Genomic DNA, 20769 nt, shown 5'->3' with positions numbered 1-20769 from the left:
TAGCAAATTTTACAGCCCTGTAAGAACATCTTCTGGACTGAAATCTTTATTTATCTAGCCAACTCTTTAGTGTTCAGGCATATCGTATCTGGGAATGCTCTCCGCCCCTGGTGTTCTTTTCTCCTTTCTGCACTTTTGGTCTTGTCTATTTATAACTTCAACTGGCAAACAAGAATGGGTAAGCAAAGAAGATTAAATTTAAAGGCAGTTTGTTTTGTTGGTTGTTAGCAGTACTGGTGAGCAGTTGCTGAAGTAGGGGCATATATTAAATTTTTTGCTGAAAAGGAGGTGTACAGAATTTTTGTGGTTTTCTTTTGATAAAAATTGGCTCATACTTGTTGCACGATGTGTAATTGAGACTCTGCTATAAATCACAAAATGAATCACATCCAACTCCTTGACCTCATTTCTATATAGATAGGAATGGAAATTCTTGTCGCATAGATGAGTCCTTATTTATGAATTTACTTTTCCTCAAAAAATGATTTATTGGGGCCTCCCTGGTGGTACAGTGGTTAAAGACAGCGCTATCAAACTATCGCCAGCCCCTGCAGCACAAGTTCAATCGCAGGCCGGCCAGGGAACAACCCACATGGTACAGCAGACCTCTCCTGTCTCACCCACTGCTCCCCTCAGCTGTGTATTTCAGTAGATCTGCCTGTTCTGTTCCCCACTCTCTCTGGTGAATCCTCTCACTTCCACACCTCTGAGTTACACCCCAGTTCTTGCATACATAAATAAATAAATCTTTAAAAAAAAATCATTTATTGAGGCCTCCCTGGTGGCCTAGGGGTTAAGTCTCAGTGCTGTCACTGCTATAGTCAGAGTTCAATCCCTGATCAGGAGCTAATCCACATGGCACAGCAGACCCCCCGGTGTCTCCCGCTGCTCCCCTCAGCAGTGTATTTCAGTCAATCCGTGTTTTGCTCCCAACTCTGTCTCTGGTGAATCCTCTCACTCCTTGCGATTCTGACCTATCCCAGTTCTTGTACAAATAAATAAAAAATCTTAAAAAAAATAATTTATTTCTCTGGACACCTATTTCTGGCCCTTAGCTAATAATGGAACCATTCTGCCTCTCTCAGATAGATTTTGCTGCACTTGGAGTCAAGAATATGATCTAGAAATGAGTTACTTTCTCTAGGGCAAAATCCAAACAGAAAAAAAAAAAAGAGAGAGAGAATAGGTACTATGAGAAAGTATTTAGCTTCCAGTGATTTCTTCAAACCAGCACTACGATGTTCTGTTACATTCACTGTCTATGTGCATTAAGAATCAAATGAACAAGAACTTAAGCAGCCTAGTCAAAGCACAAATTAACCTGCTGTGTGACTTTAAGAAGCCTGCCAGCCTCCCTGGGCCTGCAGCTTCATTTGGAAGAGAATTTTGAACTAGATGACAAAGATCCTTTCCAGTTCTAAGATATCACATATAAAATTGGTAACAAATAAGGAAAATGCAGCAATTTATTTTTAGTAAAAGAAGATTGATACCAGCTATTAACTTGCAGTGAGTTTGCTTAAATCTTCCATCTCCTTCCAAATTCTGTTTTTACCAAAACGTAAGCTAAAGACAGTTTGTCATGCTTTGAACTTCCTGGCTTATGTTGATTTGTATCAATATGTTACTGTTACACAGTTGAGTGGGAGCTGAGTTACATTTCATGAGAACTGCTCGGAAAACTAATAAAATCACTACAGCCCTACTTTCGGTGGGTATTGATAGCATCAAGAAAATTTTTTTAAAAATTGTCATTTTCAGGCAATTGCTTTTCCAGCCAGACTGAAAATATAATGCCCTTAAACTCAACTCATTTGTTTAAACATTAACCAAGAGCTGCTTTTTCCTTCTCAAAATTTAAGTGCCTACCATGAATTTAACCACAGATATTTCAAGCCCCAAAATGTCCTTTTAGAAAATGTGGAGTATTCTATAATGGAATAGCTTCAGAAAGCTTTCAAGGAATTGATTAATCACACAGCAGCCCAGCAAGACATAAAAATATATCCTTTCTCTTGCAATTGGGTCATTGGATGAAGAGGTCTTTAGCAATTGCCTCTGACCTTTGGAGATTCAGGGTTTAGGGTTACAAATAAGATGCAGTCATAGTAGAGAACTGAGTAGCAGCCTGGCCATGGGCTTTCAAGGCAGATGAGGAAGAGCAGAGAAAATGCTAAAAAGGGATGCAGACTTTTTTGGAAGAAGGTTTCCAGGCTGTCAATGACCATTGTGAAAAAGCCAACAGTGGGTGGCTCTGAATGAGCACCAGAAAAAAGCTAGAACAACCCCCCTGACTGTTAGTCTGATAAGACAGCGTTGTAAGCTCCCAAGGCAGAAGCGAACTTTCCAGAACGACCTTGTCACACACACTTCTCATGTGTAGGCTTTATCAGCTGCTCTGAGTGGGGGTAAGGCGGTATGCATATTTTATTCATTTCATATTCAGTGTGTAAAGTAACTGCTGCTTTCCAGCTTGGGTGGGGAAGGTATTTATCAAGATTTATCAAGAATCAGAACGGAAACCCATCAATTACCTATTTGTGGTACAAAATAGAAAATTTCCTGTCTTCTACTTTGTCTCTTTTTTGTTGCTGTTCGGTCCTGGGAACCCTTTATTAAAAAGCGAAATTATTATTAGCTCAGCCAATCTGCGTCTTTCATCAACAGAATCAGATGAACTTTAGTTCAAAACAAAACTTTCTCTACTTTCTGCTCTCTCTGACTTCACACTCAAATCTTTCATTCTTTAAACATAATGAATCCTCATCTCTTCCTTTATTTCTCTTAGTAAACTTGACATTTTTGCAAGCTCGTTCCCACTGGTTTATACCATCATATTCAAGACTCAGTCCCTTCTCCAACATGTGCTGTGCCTTTTCCCTCCGCCCCTCCCCCCTGAGTATTTTAGGGCACCACATGTAGATCAGTTGTGTGATAGCTTCGTTCTTGTAATTAACATGCTTGTTTGAGGTTATAAAATATACATCTGAGAAAGGCCAGGGATTTCCCCTTGAATATCAACTAACTGCTTGAAGTGGCATTTTCATTCTGACTTGGTGTTTTGTTTTGTTTTCCTGCAGCATACTGGAGCAAAATGAAAGAGTTTATTTTGAGGCCTCCGAAGTAGTGCTGCCACAGACCATGAGCAAGAGAGGAAGAGTGGACTTCAGCCTGCACAACTGGTCTTGAAACACAAGTGGTTTGGGGTAAGTCAGCTGAAGGGCTTGGCATTTGTTAGCTTTAAATTTCATCAGTCATCACTTATTTGGTGTCCCAGGACATCCTATTCAAGTACGTGGCTGTTTCTCTCCAACCCAAGCAACAAGATATTTGAGAAAATGTTGTGCTAGTGATAGACAGCAGAGAGAACAACCACATACACGGGTGTGTGTGTTAGTTTCTGAAATTTGCTGGGATAGTTGGATCTGAGTAGAATGCATCTGTGGTTAGAAAAAGAAAAAAAAAAAAACAACAACAAAAAAATGAAGCAACAAAACACACAAGCAACAAACTACATCTTCCAGATAATTCCATCTGAGCTGAGAGCCTTTGGGGTTAATCACACATGAATGAGAGAGCAGATTTGGTATTGCTGACCTTGTTATCTTAGAGTGAGTGAATTACTGGGGTCGGCAGGTTTGAGAGGCATGGGGAGTGTCCTGGTTCTGTTGCACAAATGTTTGTTGACTATCTCTTACGGAACATGATGCTCCGAGTGACAGTCTGGGTTTGGGGGTGGCATTCAACTACTCCAAACTACGAAGAATAACTAAATTCCTAGCTATGCACCAAAATAATATGGACTTCTGAGGAAGCTGTATCTGCCTAGTTCCTTGTAGAGCTTGGAAGGAGAGTCTCAAATCGAAGCCCAGTTCTGCCCACCTATCTTAGTGACCTCAGACAACTGACTCATCCTCTTGGAACGAGGCACCTGTAAAAACTCGAGTACGTGCCTCATGAGACTTCAAGGTCTCTTGCAAATTTAAAATTGCACAGTTGACTCTAGTGAAATTAGTTAAATAATTACACCCTTTGATTCTTGCCCAGGCAAATTTACTCTGTACCCCTGCAAGTCATAATGTGCAGGGGTGGTTCACTGAACCAGCCAGGGTGGAGGAAGAAGGCCAGGAATTGGGGGAGAGTTGCTTCTCCCTGTTTGCACCGATTTTTGTGAACCAGGCCTTGGTCAAACAGGTCAACCTTGGTCAAACAGGCCTTGCAGTGTGTGCAGTTAGGAATATTCTTCCTCACAGGATTAAAGAAAACATGGCTCATTGTTACCTGAGTTATCATTTTCAAATCAATGAGGCAGATTTCTTTAGGATTACTGTCCTGTCTTCTTCTGCAGGAGATAGAACTTGTTCCTTCTTTGTCATGCTGTCACTTGGCCATAGGTTATCTGCCAGGCCTTAGCCCTTGGAGGCCCAAACTTTGTTTCCATTGGCTAGAATTTATTATTTTCCTTTCTTACTAAACATCCTTTCCTGAGGCTGAGCTGTGAGTGACATGTTAAATGATGCTCAGATGTCACTCTTGTGAGCAGCTGACTGTTGGCCTGGGAGAGGGGCATTATTTGGGTTCCCTAGCAGCATTTTTTGCTTACAAATATAAAATTTTGAAGTGCAGGAAGCCACATAAATGCAGCAGACTGGAAATGCAAACATAGTGTTATTGGAAATGCCAGTTTTATGATTCTCCTGGTGACATTGTCCCCTGCAATCAGTGCGTGGAGACTCTGACCTGCTGGGTGGCCTGGGTAGCCTGCCTCGAGCCATGTCTTCACCTTTATTTACACTGTGCGCTGTGGCCCCTTGTTAGACTGAACCTGGAGGTTTGATGAGGAGGATTGAATGAGCTGGCTCTTTCTTCCCAAGACACGCCTGACTGCAAGGGCAGTTCACATTCACTGTTGTCCCTAGCCTCGATATACATTCCTGTAACATTCAGAATTTACGTCATTAAAAGTTAAGTCTCTGGGGTTCTCCCTGGTGGTGCAAGGGATTAAGTCTCAGCACTATGAAGCTATCCGCAGTTACTGCAGCACAAGTTCGATCCCTGGCCTGGGAGTTGATGCACATGGCACAGCAGACCTCTCCTGTCTCAACCGCTGCTCCCCTCAGCAGTGTATTTCAGTCAGTCTGCCTGTTCTGCTCCCCGCTCTGTCTCTGGTGAATCCTCTCACCACCCCCCCACACCTCTGGCTGGTACCCCAGTTCTTGTATGCATAAATAGATAAATCTTGAAAAAAGAAGTTCAGTCTCTGACTAGGCCTTGTTTACTGGGGGCTTGCCATTGTCCCATCTGGATTATAAACAGCTTGAGGGCAGGAGTGTAGTCCTGGGACCTCCTGCATGAGAGTTGCCTGGAGAAACTTGTGAAGGGGCAGAGTCAGCAGCAGCAAGCTCTGTGAGTCAGGTTTTTGGGGGATATCGAGCCCAGGAAACTCACCACAGGTAATTCTTCTGCATCCTGAGGTCTGAGAACAACTGTCTGAGTCTACTTCTTCATCATCCTCTTGAGGACCCTCAGTGTAAGATCTAGGTCTGAGCACATAGTAGGTGCCCAGGAAGTCACTACTCACTGACCCAAACATGCAGGATGGTGCCTCCTGCCTTCAAGCCTTGCTGCTTCAGGGCGTCGAGTCTGCTTTTTCTCAGACCCTTAGAGACCTCGTGTTGTCTACATATGTAGAGTGTGTCCCTAGCTCAGAGGCTCTTTGGAAACCTTTGTCTGTCTCATCCTCTTTAGCCACTTGCTCTGCTAATGACCGTACCCCTCACCGAAGCTAGTTTAACTTGGACTGTGGGGGCCTGAAGGAGAGGCCAGGAGGAAGCCTGGGGAAGAGAGAGGTCCTGTGCCCACCTTGAAGCTCTGTCCTTGGCTCCCAGGGCCACACCTGCTGTCCGTGGCAATTTATTTTACGTGGTTTTTCTTTTAGCTGCTGGGGCTCACCAGTTGTCAATTTGGGTGGCAGGAAAGGGATTCTGTGGCTGGGGATTGAGTTAAGCTGCATGGACTCAACATCAGAGCTTTCACAGTGGCAGTGGCAGATTCAGGAATTGAATCTGATATTAACAGACGGCAGTGGTGGCTCTTGATTCTCTACCTTCCCTCTTCACTCCCTCCTTTCACCCTCCCATGCTGCTGCTCAAGTGAAAGCAAACCCAGCCTGGGGTGGGGTGGGGGAGATCCAGAAGAAATGTGCAGGGTCTTGTTGCTTCTGGTGCAGCCCCTGACTGCCCTTGGTGGCGGATCCTGCCCTAGCAGAAGATCTGACAGTGAGCTCAAGTTTGAAACCGAACAGAACTGGGAGAAGCTTAGCCAGCCTATAAAGGAAGAAGCGAGCTAATCAGGCATTTATTAGCTGTTAAGAGAAACCACTACCAAATGCACTGAACCTTATTTGGCTGGCATTGTGTGTGTGTGTTGGCATTGTGTTTGTGTGTGTGTGTGTGTGTGTGTGTGTGTCTTGCTTAGTCACAGTCTTATTTAGAGAAATTGTGCCGAATTAAGTTTGTGTTTAAAGACACATACACGTACAGTAGCAGGAAAGCATCTTCTCCTGGGTCACCATCTGATTTTGATGACAGGGGGTCTGAAACGTACCAAGGCAGAAGAGATGGGATTGAACTTTTTTCTTATATTCTCAGCTAAGTAGAAGACAAAAATGCATGGTTCCCAAGCAATGTTAAAGGCAGAAGAGGCTGGGGCCTCCCTGGTGGTGCAGGGGTGAAAGACAGTGCTATCAAGCTGTTACCAGCAGCTCCTGCATGAGTTTGATCCCCACTGGCCAGGGAGCTACCCACATGGCACCGCAGACCTCTCCTGCATCTTCCGCTGCTGCCCTCCGCAGTGTATTTCAGTGGAGCCACCTCTTCTGCTCCCCACTCTGTCTCCGGTGAATCCTCTCACCCCCTGCACCTCTGGCCTGCACCTAGTTCTTGTATGCATAAGTAAAATACATCTTTTTTAAAAAGGGCAAAAGAGGCTGTTTAAAATGTGCTTCCTGGAGACCTCACTGTTTTCTCTGTGCACCTTCTTCCTTCCAGTGGGTGGGTGGGGGTAGGGGGGCAGCTTTGTGTCACAGGAGGGAGGTGCACTGCTTACCAGCTACAGAAGAGAGATGTACAGTCGTTGACATGTCTTTGAAGCTTTGTTACAGGCAGCGTAATAACCAGGAACAAAATCAAATAAATTATAAAGTATGTTAATTTAGTGAAATACCAGATGCTGGCATTGCTGCTTTGGAGGTCTTTAGCTGTGCGTGCTATATTTCCTCACAAGTAGCTACGTGTGCTTGGGAAAAAGCAGAGTGGCTCTGAAAGACCGTTTGTCTAGCTAGAAACTATGTCACGTGTACTGCTTACCATGAGGCATCCTGGAGAACGGCAGGATTTCCAAATGGCCACCTAAATCACAGGCTCTGCTTTTGGAAGAAGCTCTACATAAGAGCCGGTCCGGTCCAGACCCCCCCTGAAGACCATCATTAGGCAGTTCTTAAAATGCTTTGTGGCTTAGAGGAGTTAGGGACCCTTTGTGCATCTAAGCCGACGTAAAGCTCTGTACCAAGCATGTCTTCTGTTAAATGTGTTATAACTCGCTCTTCTTGCTGATGCTATCACTGGCTCACAATTGCATCAGTCTTTCAGAGAAGCTGTGTGGTTTGGTATAACTGTGAGTAAAACCACACCCATTCAGGAAATGCAGTGAATTGTCTTACAATAGGCATCATCAAAACTGATGTTGATTTACTTGAAAGGTTCCCTTTCTGAGTGGCAATTTGAGACCTTTGAAGGGAGGTATCTGCCATGCATCAAAAGAAGTTAGAATTAAACGGGCTCCTTTGCACTGTTGGTGTGAAAACTGAAACTTGCCAGTGTTTGTTACTGCGCGTGCTCTCCCTGAAGGCATCATCTCATCACGGTATCATTATCAGCTCCACTCTAATGACTAATGTTGCTCTCTCTTTCCTTTTGGAGTTTAAGATCAGTTGCTCCCAACTTCCTTCCACCTGGCTCGAGCTGGATATTTTATAGGTGTCTCCAATTTGAGTCGAAAGCTAAAGGTATCATTTATCCTGTCTCTTTTTTTACAGGTTTCTTATTTAGAGAACCAAGATTCAACCAGCCAGTCGTTGAGCTGGATACCTCCTCTGCTTCATTCCTTGACCACATGCTGTGATTTTGCTTATTCTGTATTTTATACTCCACCCCTTTTTTCCATCCCTTTGCCCTTGTTCTGTGTCTGACCAAACGCAGCAGAGGCCTGGACTCTCACAGCAGCTTCCAAAAGAGAATTCTCCCCTTAAGTCTTTCCTCTCTGTATTAATTTTTTTTTTTTTTTTTTTATAGAGGCATGTTTTATTTATTTATTTATTTGTTTGTTCATTTGTTTTGTTTATACATGCACTGGGTACAGTCAGAAGCGCGGGAGGGTGAGAGAATTCACCAGAGCCAGAGCGGGGAGCAGAACAGGCAGAAGGACCGAAGTACACTGCTGAGGGGAGCAGCGGGTGGCAGGAGAGGTCTGCGCACCTGTATTAATTTTTTTTTTGAGAACTGTTTTTCTAAAGAAAGGGTCTGATTGAATTATTTCCATCCTTGAGAGCATATAGAAATAGAGAAGTATTTCTAGTGCAGTGTTGAATATAAAACTCATACTTCAAAATTCTCTGTCTATTGATTATGGAGTAGTGATAAAAATGTATTGCTGTCACAAAGACTAGAAGTAAATAAAGCAAAAATGTTTTTAGTATTAGACTAATTGCTACGTTTTTCTTTAAAAATAATACCCTTTTGTTATTTTTCATAGTAATGAATGAATGTAATGAAGTGAAAGGAAAAATTAAAAGCATCTTGTTAGCTTCCCCTTCCCTACAAGATAAAATGTGAATTTTGTTGCATGACGTTCAGGATTTCTAGGATTCATTTTCAACTTACTATTTGAATTTCTTCTTCATCCCATCACTGCACACAGCATTCCTTTCCTTGCTCAACATGGTCTGTGTTTTAATTACCATGACTTTATTCATGTTAATTTTTCTGCATGAAATTCTGTTTGTCTAGCCAGTGAACTTCTTATTCGTTGAGGCCTGATGGAAATATTCCTTGTCTTGTGTTACCACTGTGCATTGAACTCTGTGTTTGTGTAGCTACCTCTGTGGATGGCTTGTGAGGGCAGAGATTGGTTTATTTTACACCACTTAGTCTAAATATCAAGCCCGTTCCTGCATTTACTATAGCTTAATGAAGATTTACGGAAGGTAAGAATACAAGAAAGCAGATACTGAGCAATATACAAATAATCCTCTGGGTAAGATGTAAAGTTTTTCAGAAATCTCAGTGTCAAAAAAAAAAAATCTCAGTGTCATGTCATAAAAATTACAAGATGTAGATGTTTTGGGTTAAACAATTTTTATAGAAGTAGGGGGATTCATCCTCAAACCACTGTAACTAAACTATTAAAGTAAATCTTTGATATCTGAAAAGTTTAATGCCAGGTCGAATCACTTTAGTGCCTCTGTAGCCATATTTCTAAAGTTCCTAGAAATTTTTAAACGCTTTTATGTCTTCTTATCGGCCAAATCTGAAATCCAAAAATATGACACACCCAAATACTGGCAACATTGTATGACTATGCGGTATATTTTTCTTAAGGGAATTTACAAAGCCAAGGCTGGATAACATTAAAAGCTTGATGTAACATTTTCAGTTCTGAAAGGCTACTTCCCAAGGAATATGCTTGTTACTATTTTTTTTTAAATTCCTAAGAATTCTATTTGGTTAAAATAGCAAAAGAGAAAAAAAAATATCTTGGCTCAAAGTGAAAATTCATCTCCAAAATTAATTTGGCTTCCTCAAAAGTTCTTTTTCAAAGGGAGAAATAGGATGTTTTCTAATATCAGATGCTAAAAATGACACTTAATCTTCCTTTGGACATGTAAGCAAGGAACTCAGAATAGGATTTATGGACATTGGTGTGTGAGGCATTTTTCAGATCCACAGCTTGAGACCAAGGAAAGATTATTTAATTCTATGTATCATTATATATTATAAATATTATACATACAATAGACATTTTCCCTACTAAAGTTTTAGTTAGAGTCAGTAAGTTGAAGTTGAGAATTTTAGTTTGAGATCTGTTTACTTGCCTGCAAAACCATGAAAAAAAAAATGAACCATCGTTAATTAGATTAATGAATTAAGAAATCGGCTCATCCACAACGTCTGGATTAACTGCTTACTTGGAAACATTAAACACCACATCACTTTTCAGCACTTCGTGGAAGTTAATCTTTATTTTGCACAATGAAGTACTTTCACTGAATTTCTAATTTTTCTGTCCTGAGTATTCCATTCATTGATAAGTCTGACCCTTCACCTGTTTAGAAAATCTGTCGTTAAATTTTGCAATGCCTAGGTCATTGAATGCACGATTGCAGTTTACCTGTAATTATTCCTGGTGTTCTACCCAAGGAGCTGCAGACTCTTGTAGTTAACTCTGCGGGTCACTGGCCAGGAGGTGTTGACTATTGTACTGCCCTTTTGTGAAAGTGTTCTAGAATATCTTAAATACCTAGTGACAAAAACTCAAGAAGGCGGTAGATTGCAGAAATGCCCTTTGCAGACTATGTGGTTGGCTCCATTCGTTGATATTGTAGCTGTTGTTTTTCTAAGGTTGTCTGGTATGGGTTAGCACCAGCAGAAGTGACTGTACTTAACATTCACCCAAATTAACAAGACTGTGAAGGAGAAAGGAACTCTTCATGAGACTTTAAGATTTCAATCCACAACAGAATGCTTTGCTGGATCTCGAAGTTTTAAAATCCAGCCCTAAGGAAACTGATTGCAGTCACCATAGATACATATTTTTTTTAGTAGTACCATAAATTACCAGAATGCTATGGAGCGACAACATAAATATCGTGTTTAAGAGTAAATTTCCCGGGAGTTTAAATACAAATCTGCCACTTAATAACTGTGTAATGCTTAGCAAGTTACTTAGCCTCATTGGGACTCAGTTTATGCACCCATGATATGAGGGAAATAAAAAAGCATCTATCCAAGTGATAAAAATGAAATGAGTCCATGCATGTGAAACTTGAAAAAAACGTTAGAGGGTACTGTGTCACTTTCATGATGCTTAGCTAGACAGTTACTCAGTTTGTGATAAAAAATTTTTCTGGTCTTTACTTTATTCTTTGTGCCATCCTTCAAAGGGAATTTATGAATTCATACTCAGAGAAGGCAGAAATGGGGGTGGGCTCTATTAGGGAAGGTAAAATATTGCTGTGGGCACACAATGATGGGAGATAGTTGGTCTAGTTGGGGAATGGTGAGCACATGGAAAAGGCATTTTTTTGGTAAAAGACTTTTTTTAAAAATTGAGATAACATTGGTTTATAAGACTGTATATGTTGTACAAATACAGGTCCACACAGTCCCTTGGAGCACCTCTAAGAATGTGGACTTTTTTTTTTAAAAGATTTATTTATGTATGCATTCAAGAACTGGGGTACAGGTCAGAGGTGTGGCAGCGGGGGAAGTCACCAGAGACAGAGTGGGGAACAGAACAGGCAGAAACAGGCAGACTGACTGCAATACACTGCTGAGGGGAGCAGCGGGCGAGACAGGAGAGGTCTGCTGCGCCATGTGGGTAGCTCCCTGGTTAGGGATCAAACTCATGCTGCAGTGGCTGCCGATAGCTTTGTAGTGCTGTCTTTAACCCCTGTGCCACCAGTGAGGCCCCCCTCTACCTTATGCTCACAAAACCCTTGCCCCTCTGGTAACCTCAATTCTATTGTCAGAATCCAGGGACTTATTTTTTTCCTTTTGTTTGTTTGTTTTGTTCTTTCTATTCCATGGATGAGTGAAAACACCATATATTTTGTCCTTCTCTGTCTGACTTATTTCACTTAGCAAAATCCCTGCCAGTTTCATCCATGCCATTGCAAATGGCAAGATTTCATCTGTCTGTCCATCCATCCATCCATCTAACCATCCATCCATCCATCCATCCATCCATCCACCCATCCATCCATCCATCTATCTGAATAGTGTTCATTGTGCTTAGATGCCACATCTTCTTCATCCACTCATCCACCGTTGGGACACTTAGGTTGTCTCCATATCTTGACTTTCATAAATAGTGCTGCAGTGAATATAGGAGTGTGTATCTCTCTTCAAATTGGTGTTTTCACGTTCTTTGGATAGATACCTAGCAATTGGGATCACTGGATCATATGGTGGATCTATTCTCAATATTTTGAGGAACTCCATACTGTCCTATAAGGGCTGTGCCCATTTTTATTCCCACCAACAGTGGATGAGGGCACAGAATGCTTTGGAAGAAGCATTTTGAGCTAGACTGAAGTATGGCCAGGATCCCAGCTGGCAGAGGAGAGAGCAAAGCCTTCCAGATGACAGGGCAAGGGAGCAAAGGTGAGGAGAAGGGTGAGGACAGTGTGTATTTAAGGAACACTATGCACTGGTTTGGGTGGATCTAGTGTAAGGTCATTGATTTGCAATAATGGCAGACTGGGAGAAAAGACAGGTTGATTTAATAATGAAGTTGATAATGATAATTAATATGAGTAATTAATTGAGTAGCTACTTTATACCAGATTCTGTGATCGATGCTTTAGGTAAATTAGCTCTGATCACACCTCCCTGAAATGTAGTTTACAGATTGAAAAATTGATTAAATGCCTTACTAAGGACTGGGATTTTTGCTTAAGCCATTCAGGGAGCCACTGAAGATTGTGGAATGAGAGTGGGTCATGCTTAGACTTAGCAGTGATTTACTTATCTGCTCAATTAAACTGTCAGTTCCCCGAAGCTAGAGACCTATCTTCTGCCACCTGTGTTCCTACAGGACTGGTACTCAGACCTTCGGCCTGGTGGAAATTCCATAAATACTGATGGAATCTATTTTAAAATCTTCCTTCATACTGTTTTAGGACACATTCTGCACATTTTCTCTTTTAAAGAATAAATTGGGGCCTCCCTGGTGGCGCAAGGGGTTAAGCACAGCACTGTGAAGCTATATACAGCCACTGCAGCATGTGTTTGATCCCCGGACACGGAGCTACCCACAAGGTGCAGCAGACCCCTCCTGTCTCGCCCTCTGCTCCCCTCAGCAGTGTATTTCAGTCAGTCTGCCTGTTCTGTTCCCCACTCTGTCTCTGTGAATCCTCTCACCCGTGCACCTCTGGCCTATACCCCAGCTCTTGTATGCATGAAATAATAAAAATAAATCTTTAAATTTTTTTTGAAAAGGAATAAATTGATTAATTTAGCAGTAGTTCATAAATGAACCCCTTTGTACCTATACATATTTCATCTCCTCTGATCCTTCCAAAAAAATCTTAGAGAGTATGTCTTTTACATTTAAATTATATGTTATTATAATGAATGAGGTTGTTGAAACTGAAAAAAAAAATCACGTAACTTGTAGGGAGTAAAGTTGGGATTCAAACTCTGGACTCCCTGACCCCTGTCCTGTCTAGTGCTGTTGAGTTACTGCTGATTTCCATTCTCCATTAGTGTGTTTCTCCCACGCAAAAGCCCCACAAGAACCTAATCTACTGTATAGAGGTTTATGGGAAGAAAGTTATTTTCAACTGTCCTCAGGAACAATGTCCTTCTAAATGACACTATTGGCAGGTGTCCTTTTTAAGGAGCTTTTCAAACCAGCCCCTCATAAGAACCTGGTGCCGTGGGTGGCCTGGTCATGCAGAATGCGCTTGCTCTTCACATAAATAGAGTTAGGGAGTGAGTACATTGCAAGAGCCCTAGATTTTTAAGGTAAGGGCTCTGCTTCTTCCATCTTATTGAACCCAAATTTATTATATGAAAATACACTTAGCAGCCAACAGAGCAGCCTCTGCTTCCAAATACTGCCTGGAATTTGGAAAGACATTTAGTGAAAGGGGAAGTTCGGTTCTAACTACCAAAGGTCATGGCCAATGAACCTATAAGCACATATTGTGTAAATTCAACCCACATCTGTATTCATTAACTTGACAGAGTTTGGAGTGGTTATCTGCTTTATAAAATTGATCCATAATAAGAGATTCTGCAAAATCAGATCTGCTTAATGCATTTAAATGAGGACTTGTAAATATTTGACACTCATGCTGGTGCTGATTTTTAGAGGCTTAGTGCACCTGCAGCTGTACCCACTTTCAGGAATGGACATGCTGTCCTCTCTTTTCCTGGGGAGCACCCATTCTGGCCTCACCCAGTCATTGTATGGGTCCTCATCCAATTGGGGGAGCTGGCAGCACTCTGTCTCAGATACCCATCCAACCATCCAGCACCCCACTTTGGAAGTGTCCTTAATTTGATTTTGTAACACATATATATTAAATTATGGTAAATATGTATCACAATTTCCCACTTTAACTATCTTTATCTGTGAAATTCATTGTCAATAAATCCATTCACAATGTGGTGCAGTGAATCCAGAGATTTTCATCATCCCAAGCAGAAACTCTGTACTTATTAAATACTAAGTTATTAGTGTTTACAGGCCAGAGGTGTGGGGGGGTGAGAGGATTCACCGGAGACAGAGCAGGGAGCAGAACAGGTAGAATGACGAAATACACTGCTGAGGGGAGCAGCTACCCATATGGTGCAGCAGGAGAGGTCTGCCGCACCATGTGGGTAGCTTCCGGTCCGGGGATGGAACTCGTGCTGCAGTGGCTGTGGATAGCTTCATAGGTTGCTTCTTAACCCCTTGTGCCATGAGGGAGGCCCCCTAATTTAACATTTAACACAGTATTTCAAATGTACTTTTCTTGTATGCTTTTTTCAATATTTCATCAATAATTAGCCATAAGCTGTAATTCCCATACTAGTTAAGGAAGCTAGGTCCTCTGAGAAGATTGGTAAAGAGAAGTCATAGAAAAATTTTCCTGTTGGTAACCAACGAATATAACATTAGTTTCACATTTCTCTTTGGGGGTGATTTCCTTTCACTTTGATTATAGCCCCTGGTTTAGAATTTTTTTTTTTTTTTTTTTTTTTTACAAAATTTCTGCAGATAGACTTGTATTTTGTATTTCTATTAAGTCTCCTAGGAAGAGTTCAGCATTTTTTAGATACCCCACTTCAACTGAATTGTCTTGTGTTCTTCTTTTCGGTGACTTTAAAATTAATCATTCTGTCTACCTGCCTCCATCCAACAACAGGCAGAAACATGTGAGGACTGACTTTGGAAAAATGGTGAATCATAGCCCTCCGCTTGTGGTAATATTACTCAAAGCAGAAGTATTCTTTTCTGCATAGAAGCAGAAGCATTGTAATTTTACTGCAGCAATGGAATTGTAGTAGAGGTGAACATAATTCTTCTATTTACATCTTTAATGAGCCATAATTAAAAGTAGTGAGTTGGCGTGTCAGAGTGAATGTGTTATTTTCAGATTTCTATTCTAGCGATTGCAGCTGCTGGTCGAAGCTCACTTCACGGGTACCCTGGAGCTCTAAGAGCTTTAAGACAGAAAGCACAGAAGGGTCTGATCTACTTCCTGAAAGTTAATGGGACAGTAATGACTTTCCCCTGTGTAGAGATTTGCCTCGAGTCCCAGAAGACAGGATTCTCGAATCTTCTTTCCCTGTACATCTTTTTCTTTTCATGAAAGGCTTCATGGATTGATTTAAAGTTGAGGTGCTTAGAGATTTTCTCTCTTCTCATTTTCTCTTGCCATAGTGAAGATGGACTGGAGGGCTCTCCCTCCTTTGGATTCCTGACCTGGAGCAGAGCAGAGCAGCCTGTATTGTAAATGGCTCCTTCTCCAACGTGGACTGAACTCAAACTTAAGCTCATTGATTTCTGGGGCTCTGGGCCAGCTACTCAGCACTGTTCCTTCCCACCTCTTCTTCACGTAATTATAACCATGGAGCTTACTTGCATCATGACACAAAGCTGGGGTACTCTCTCAGGAAGCTTTAGATGGATTTCCTCAAATGAGGCATTGCTGTATAATAAATGACTATGGACAGCAAGCTTTCCTGCCAAGGAAGTAAAACCACATACTGGATTTTATTTAATACCTCATCTAGAACATAATGTGTAAACATTTCTAGTTAGCTGCTTGAACTTAGCAAAACTGTGTCCTCAAGTCCTTGTGACAAACTGGTGTTGAAGCGGGCCGTAATGAAATTGATAGCTCTTGGCCTTGATGAAAGCACACACGTGAATATTCCGAGGACCTGTCACATTTGCCTCGAAGCTGGTGACAAAGACTCTCACTTGTATAGGTGCTTTCTAAGGCCCAGAATCTAATTTTATGTTGATAATTTTGTGAACATGGTTTTAAAGCCCCACCTCCATACTTATTCCTAAGCATCAGACCCCACAGACTAGATCGAACCCTAATTAGGATTAGGTATAAACTGCACCTGTGCATGCATTTCTCCCTTAAACTAGTGTGTAAAATTTCCCCAGATCAGCCAGCTAAGTTCCACCACTTAGTTCCAAGGAAATTTATGTCTTGGATATTTATCAAATAATAATGTCTCACTGATAGTGACTATGTCCTAAATTTCCAAAACTGATGACTAACAGTGATGATTCAAGTCTTCTTGGGAATCCCCCGCCATACACACACTTGCTGTCTGCCAGCTGCTGTGCAAAGTACGTCTGGGGTGCAAAGTCTGTGTGGAAAGTAAGTCTGGGGTGCTTAGGAGTTTATGAAATTGAACTATGCAGTTCCATCTCTTGTCCCCAGACCAGCTCAAGAAAAATTAATCTAATGGCTAGTTCATGAATTCTTTTCTTCCTAGCTTGCCCTAGTTATTTAAAGGTAAGTAGTTTTCTCCGCTAAGAACAGAGAAACTACTGAAAGTAGTTTCTTATTTTCAGGTAACTTTGATTTGGGAAATAGCGTTTAAATTCTAGTGTGTTAACTTCATTTTGCCCCTCCTTTTCCAAAGAGTTCTTTTACTGTTTCCAGCCTGTTGTTAGGTGTAAAAGCTAATTTAATATAGATTATATTTTAAGATGTACCTGGTACTCAAACTATGACACTTTTTCTGCAATAGCACTGCTGTGACCTGGAAGGAAAGACCCCAAGAAAATAGAACCCATATGTTAAAAAAAAAAAAAAGTATTTGTCCATGAAAATCATTTTAAATTAATTCATGATATCATTTATCAGTTTTTTAAAAGTCACAGTAGTCAAAAAATTTAGGGCATTGGGGCAGTGATGGTGGGACAGGCAGAAGGCCCCTATTCATTGTGCAGAACTGGGCACCTGCAGAATGAACACAGCCAAATAGATTTGGTCTTACCCAAAGCCAGGAAGCCTGTTCCGGTGACCTGCTCGACAACAAAACTCACCTTGATAACTCGGCATTAGTGATCAACCAGCAGGAGAACTGGCCCCTGGCTTACTTGGTGAGCACACATTCTAAGTGTCAGGTCCTGCTGTCCCCCTCATAGTGACCTTTGGAAAGTTACCAACCTTCTAGAACAGTTTTGTCCCTTTAAGGGGAGGGCAGTGGCCTGGGTAATCCTCCGAGGTTGCCTTCGCCTGTGACATCCTGTATCTGAGATGAACAGACATCAAGAGACAGATTATAACTCGGGAGATGACAATGGAAAGCATGGGACTGGGGCAGGTGTGTAGGTGGTTAAGAACACAAGTTGGAAATACCCCCGGTGTAAATTCACGTATCTCTCTTTGCATGAACTTTTATTTATTTATTTATTTTAAAAGATTTATTTATGCATGCAAGAACTGGGGCGTAAGCCAGAGGTGTGGGGGGGTGAGAGGATTCACCAGAGACAGAGTGGGGAACAGAACAGGCAGATTGACTGAAATACACTGCTGAGGGGAGCAGTGGGCGAGACAGGAGAGGTCTGCCGAGCCATTTGAGTCAGCTCCCTGGCCGGGGATCGAACTCATGCTTCAGTGGCTGCGGATAGCTTCATAGTGCTGAGACTTTAACTCCTGCACCACCAGGGAGGCCCTACATGAGCTTTTTATTGTACTGTATTATTTATTTAGTGACTTACATTGCATATTACTATTATGATGGACTTTTAGTATCATCATCATGTATTTTTATTGAGGTAACATTGGTTTGCAACACTGTCTATGTTTTAGGAATAAGGCTCACACCTCTTCTCATGTCTGTTACCACTCCAAGCCCACCAGTGAGAGCTGGTAACCTACTCCCCTCTGCCCACCCCTTTCCTCTGGTGCCCTCAGTTCTGCTGTCAGAATCAGGGCTCATTCATGTGTTATATTTTTCACTACTCCATATAGGCATGAAATCATCTGCTTTTTGTCTTTTTCCTTCTAATTGACTTCACATAGCGTAATCCCCTCCAGTTCCCTCCACCTTGTTGCACATGGCAAGATCTCATCTCGTTTTATTTGAGAATTGAGCACCACTGAGGTTAGGTTTGGGTGCTGAGATTGCTGCCATGCTCCTGGAAACTCCTTTCAAGGACAGAGCTCCCCACAGGGCCTGTGTGCCCTTCTGGCACCATGGCCTTCCCGACTCTCCCGCCTTCTCCCCGCCCTCCAGTCACCCCTTCAAGAGACGGGTGCAGCTGCTCCTGGGCCACTTTCTTTCTCATCTGAAGCCCTGTTGACATTTGTTTCTCTGCCGACTCAGATGTGTTTATCTCGACACTGTCCTACCGACAGCATCAGGTCCAGTTGTATTTGCTCTCTCCTGAACTCACCCATCAGCGTGAATGAGCGTTTGTAATCAGCGGTGTAGGTTTAATCAGAAATACCGGAGTCCTTGCCAGCCTGCTGCTTACTTGTTTGGTTACCATTTACTGAACTTCCGTCACATCCTGAGTTTCTGGGCTATGGGTAAGAGCAACTCCTCCCAAGAGCTTAACCATCAAGTGGTGGAGACAAATGCAAATAAGTGCAAGCGACAGGGTTGTGGTAATAATAGTAACGCTAGAGGAAAAAGTAGACATTTTCCAAGTGCTTACTGTGCACCCACATTATTTATTTTTTTAAGGATTTATTTATTTGTGCATAGAAGAACTTGGCACAGGCCAGAGGTGCGGGGGGTGAGAGGATTCGCCAGAGACAGAGCGGGGAACAGAACAGGCAGACTGACGAAACACACTGCTGAGGGGAGCAGTGGGCGCGGCAGGAGAGGTCTGCTGTGCCATGTGGGTAGCTCCCTGGCTGGGGATCCACACTCATGCTGCAGAGGCTTCAGATTGCTTCATAGTGCAGTGCTAAACCCTACATACAAAAACTGGGGTATAGGCCAGAGGTGCAGTGGGTGAGAGGACTCACCAGAGACAGAGTGGGGAACAGAACAGGCAGCTCTACTGAACTACACTGCTGAGTGTGCACTTTGCACACTCAAAATGTGTGTCACACACGCATTTTAAAAATATTAAAAATAAGCATCCCTTTTTCACAACAACACATTAGTTTGGGATTTTTAGCATTCCCCTTCCACAGAAGAGGAAACTGTGGCACCCAGAAAGGAGAAGTAATTTGCCCCAAATTACACTTCAGGTCCGTGTAGGATTAATGTCTCCACTGGAGAGAACAGTCTAAGTAAGTGCGAGTCTGCTGCTGGTGTGGAAGATGGAATAACACGGGGCTCATTTGAATTGGTTAAGGAAGACAGTGCGTTTTGTAGGAGAAAGAGCGATGACTGCGTGAAGCGAGGACAAAAGTGCATTCATTTCTTGCTGCAGATGACTGCTTGGGAGGCTTGCACACAAAGAAGCAAAGGACAACGTACAGGTTTGTTCAGGGGGAGTGAAGAGCGGCCCTCGGTGACGGCAGCTGGGGAGTCGGAATCCAGATCGAGGAGTGATTTTGTCAGCGCCAGTGTCGGCACGGCTGTAATTAGTAGCAGGCCGGCCCCTTATAAAATCTCTCCAGAGCGTAAAGACATGTTTCTAACCGAAACATGTTAGTCTGCAAAGCAAATAAGGTGTGAGCATTCATGTCCTGCCCTGAGGAGATTTCTTCCTGGGTTCTCTTTAGTGCAAGACACGCTCTTCACACCCTTGCTTTGAGCTGTCATCGTCTGCTTCAGTTTCTGTTAATTAGCTGCAAGTCATGGGTCTGTAGTCACTGGAAGCTTCTCAGGACATATTTGCTCCAACGCCCTGGACAGCTTGGGGTATTTGCCTTTTGCAGCACATCAGCCTTGTCCTGGCAGCCCCGCATCTGTTGGCAAACACGTGTGTGCTGTGGCACTCCGGGGGCTCCAGATGGTAGGCGTCGGCATCGGGTGAGGGATTTGAACTTGGGCAAGAACTGGTAGCAGAACTGGGGTGACCTGGATTTGTGAGGTCTTGGGGATAAAGGTTAAAATGAGGAATTGTGTGTAGTAGGTCATGTTTACTTCAAAGACTTTTTTTTTTAATTTATTTTTTTGTTCTTTTGCCTCCAAGACTAGAAAGGAAAAAAAAAAAAACAATAAAAGACTGTAAGGGATTTCCCCAGGCTTATCAATGACTGGTTTGTTTGGCTAATTAATTAATTAGTTAATTAACTAATGACTTTGTTTCTAATCCTCCCTGCGTGGAAAATATTTGTGGTAGTACCTTAAATTTCTAAATCTCGGGCCTCCCTGGTGGCGCAGCAGTTGAGCACTGGGTTGCAAAGCTGCCCGCAGCCTCTACAGCACCGGTTTGATCCCCGGCCACCGGTGAGGGTCCCACATGGCGCGCAGACCTCTCCTGCCACCCGCTGCTCCCCTCAGCAGTGTCCTTCGGTCCTTCTGCCTGCTCTGCTCTCTGCTCTGGCTCTGGTGAATCCTC

The 20769-nt window shown here is 42.5% G+C and overlaps 1 protein-coding gene across 5 annotated transcripts in view; it reads left to right on the top strand.

Moving 5' to 3' along the window:
* The window catches only part of LOC129146368 (uncharacterized), a 376663-nt gene that overhangs the window by 98032 nt on the left and 257862 nt on the right, over positions 1-20769 (top strand). For all 5 annotated transcript variants that reach the window (XR_008552995.1, XR_008552993.1, XR_008552994.1 and 2 more), the window contains one exon: positions 3081-3206. The gene's annotated coding sequence lies outside the window, so the exon portion shown is untranslated. The remainder of the gene's footprint in view (positions 1-3080; positions 3207-20769) is intronic.

Source organism: Talpa occidentalis, unplaced genomic scaffold (assembly GCF_014898055.3).
Source record: "Talpa occidentalis isolate TD23 unplaced genomic scaffold, MPIMG_talOcc4v2.1 talOcc4.2, whole genome shotgun sequence".
NCBI lineage: Eukaryota > Metazoa > Chordata > Mammalia > Eulipotyphla > Talpidae > Talpa > Talpa occidentalis.
Note: the sequence above shows the minus strand (reverse complement) of the source record. Positions and strands in the feature narration are given on the sequence as shown.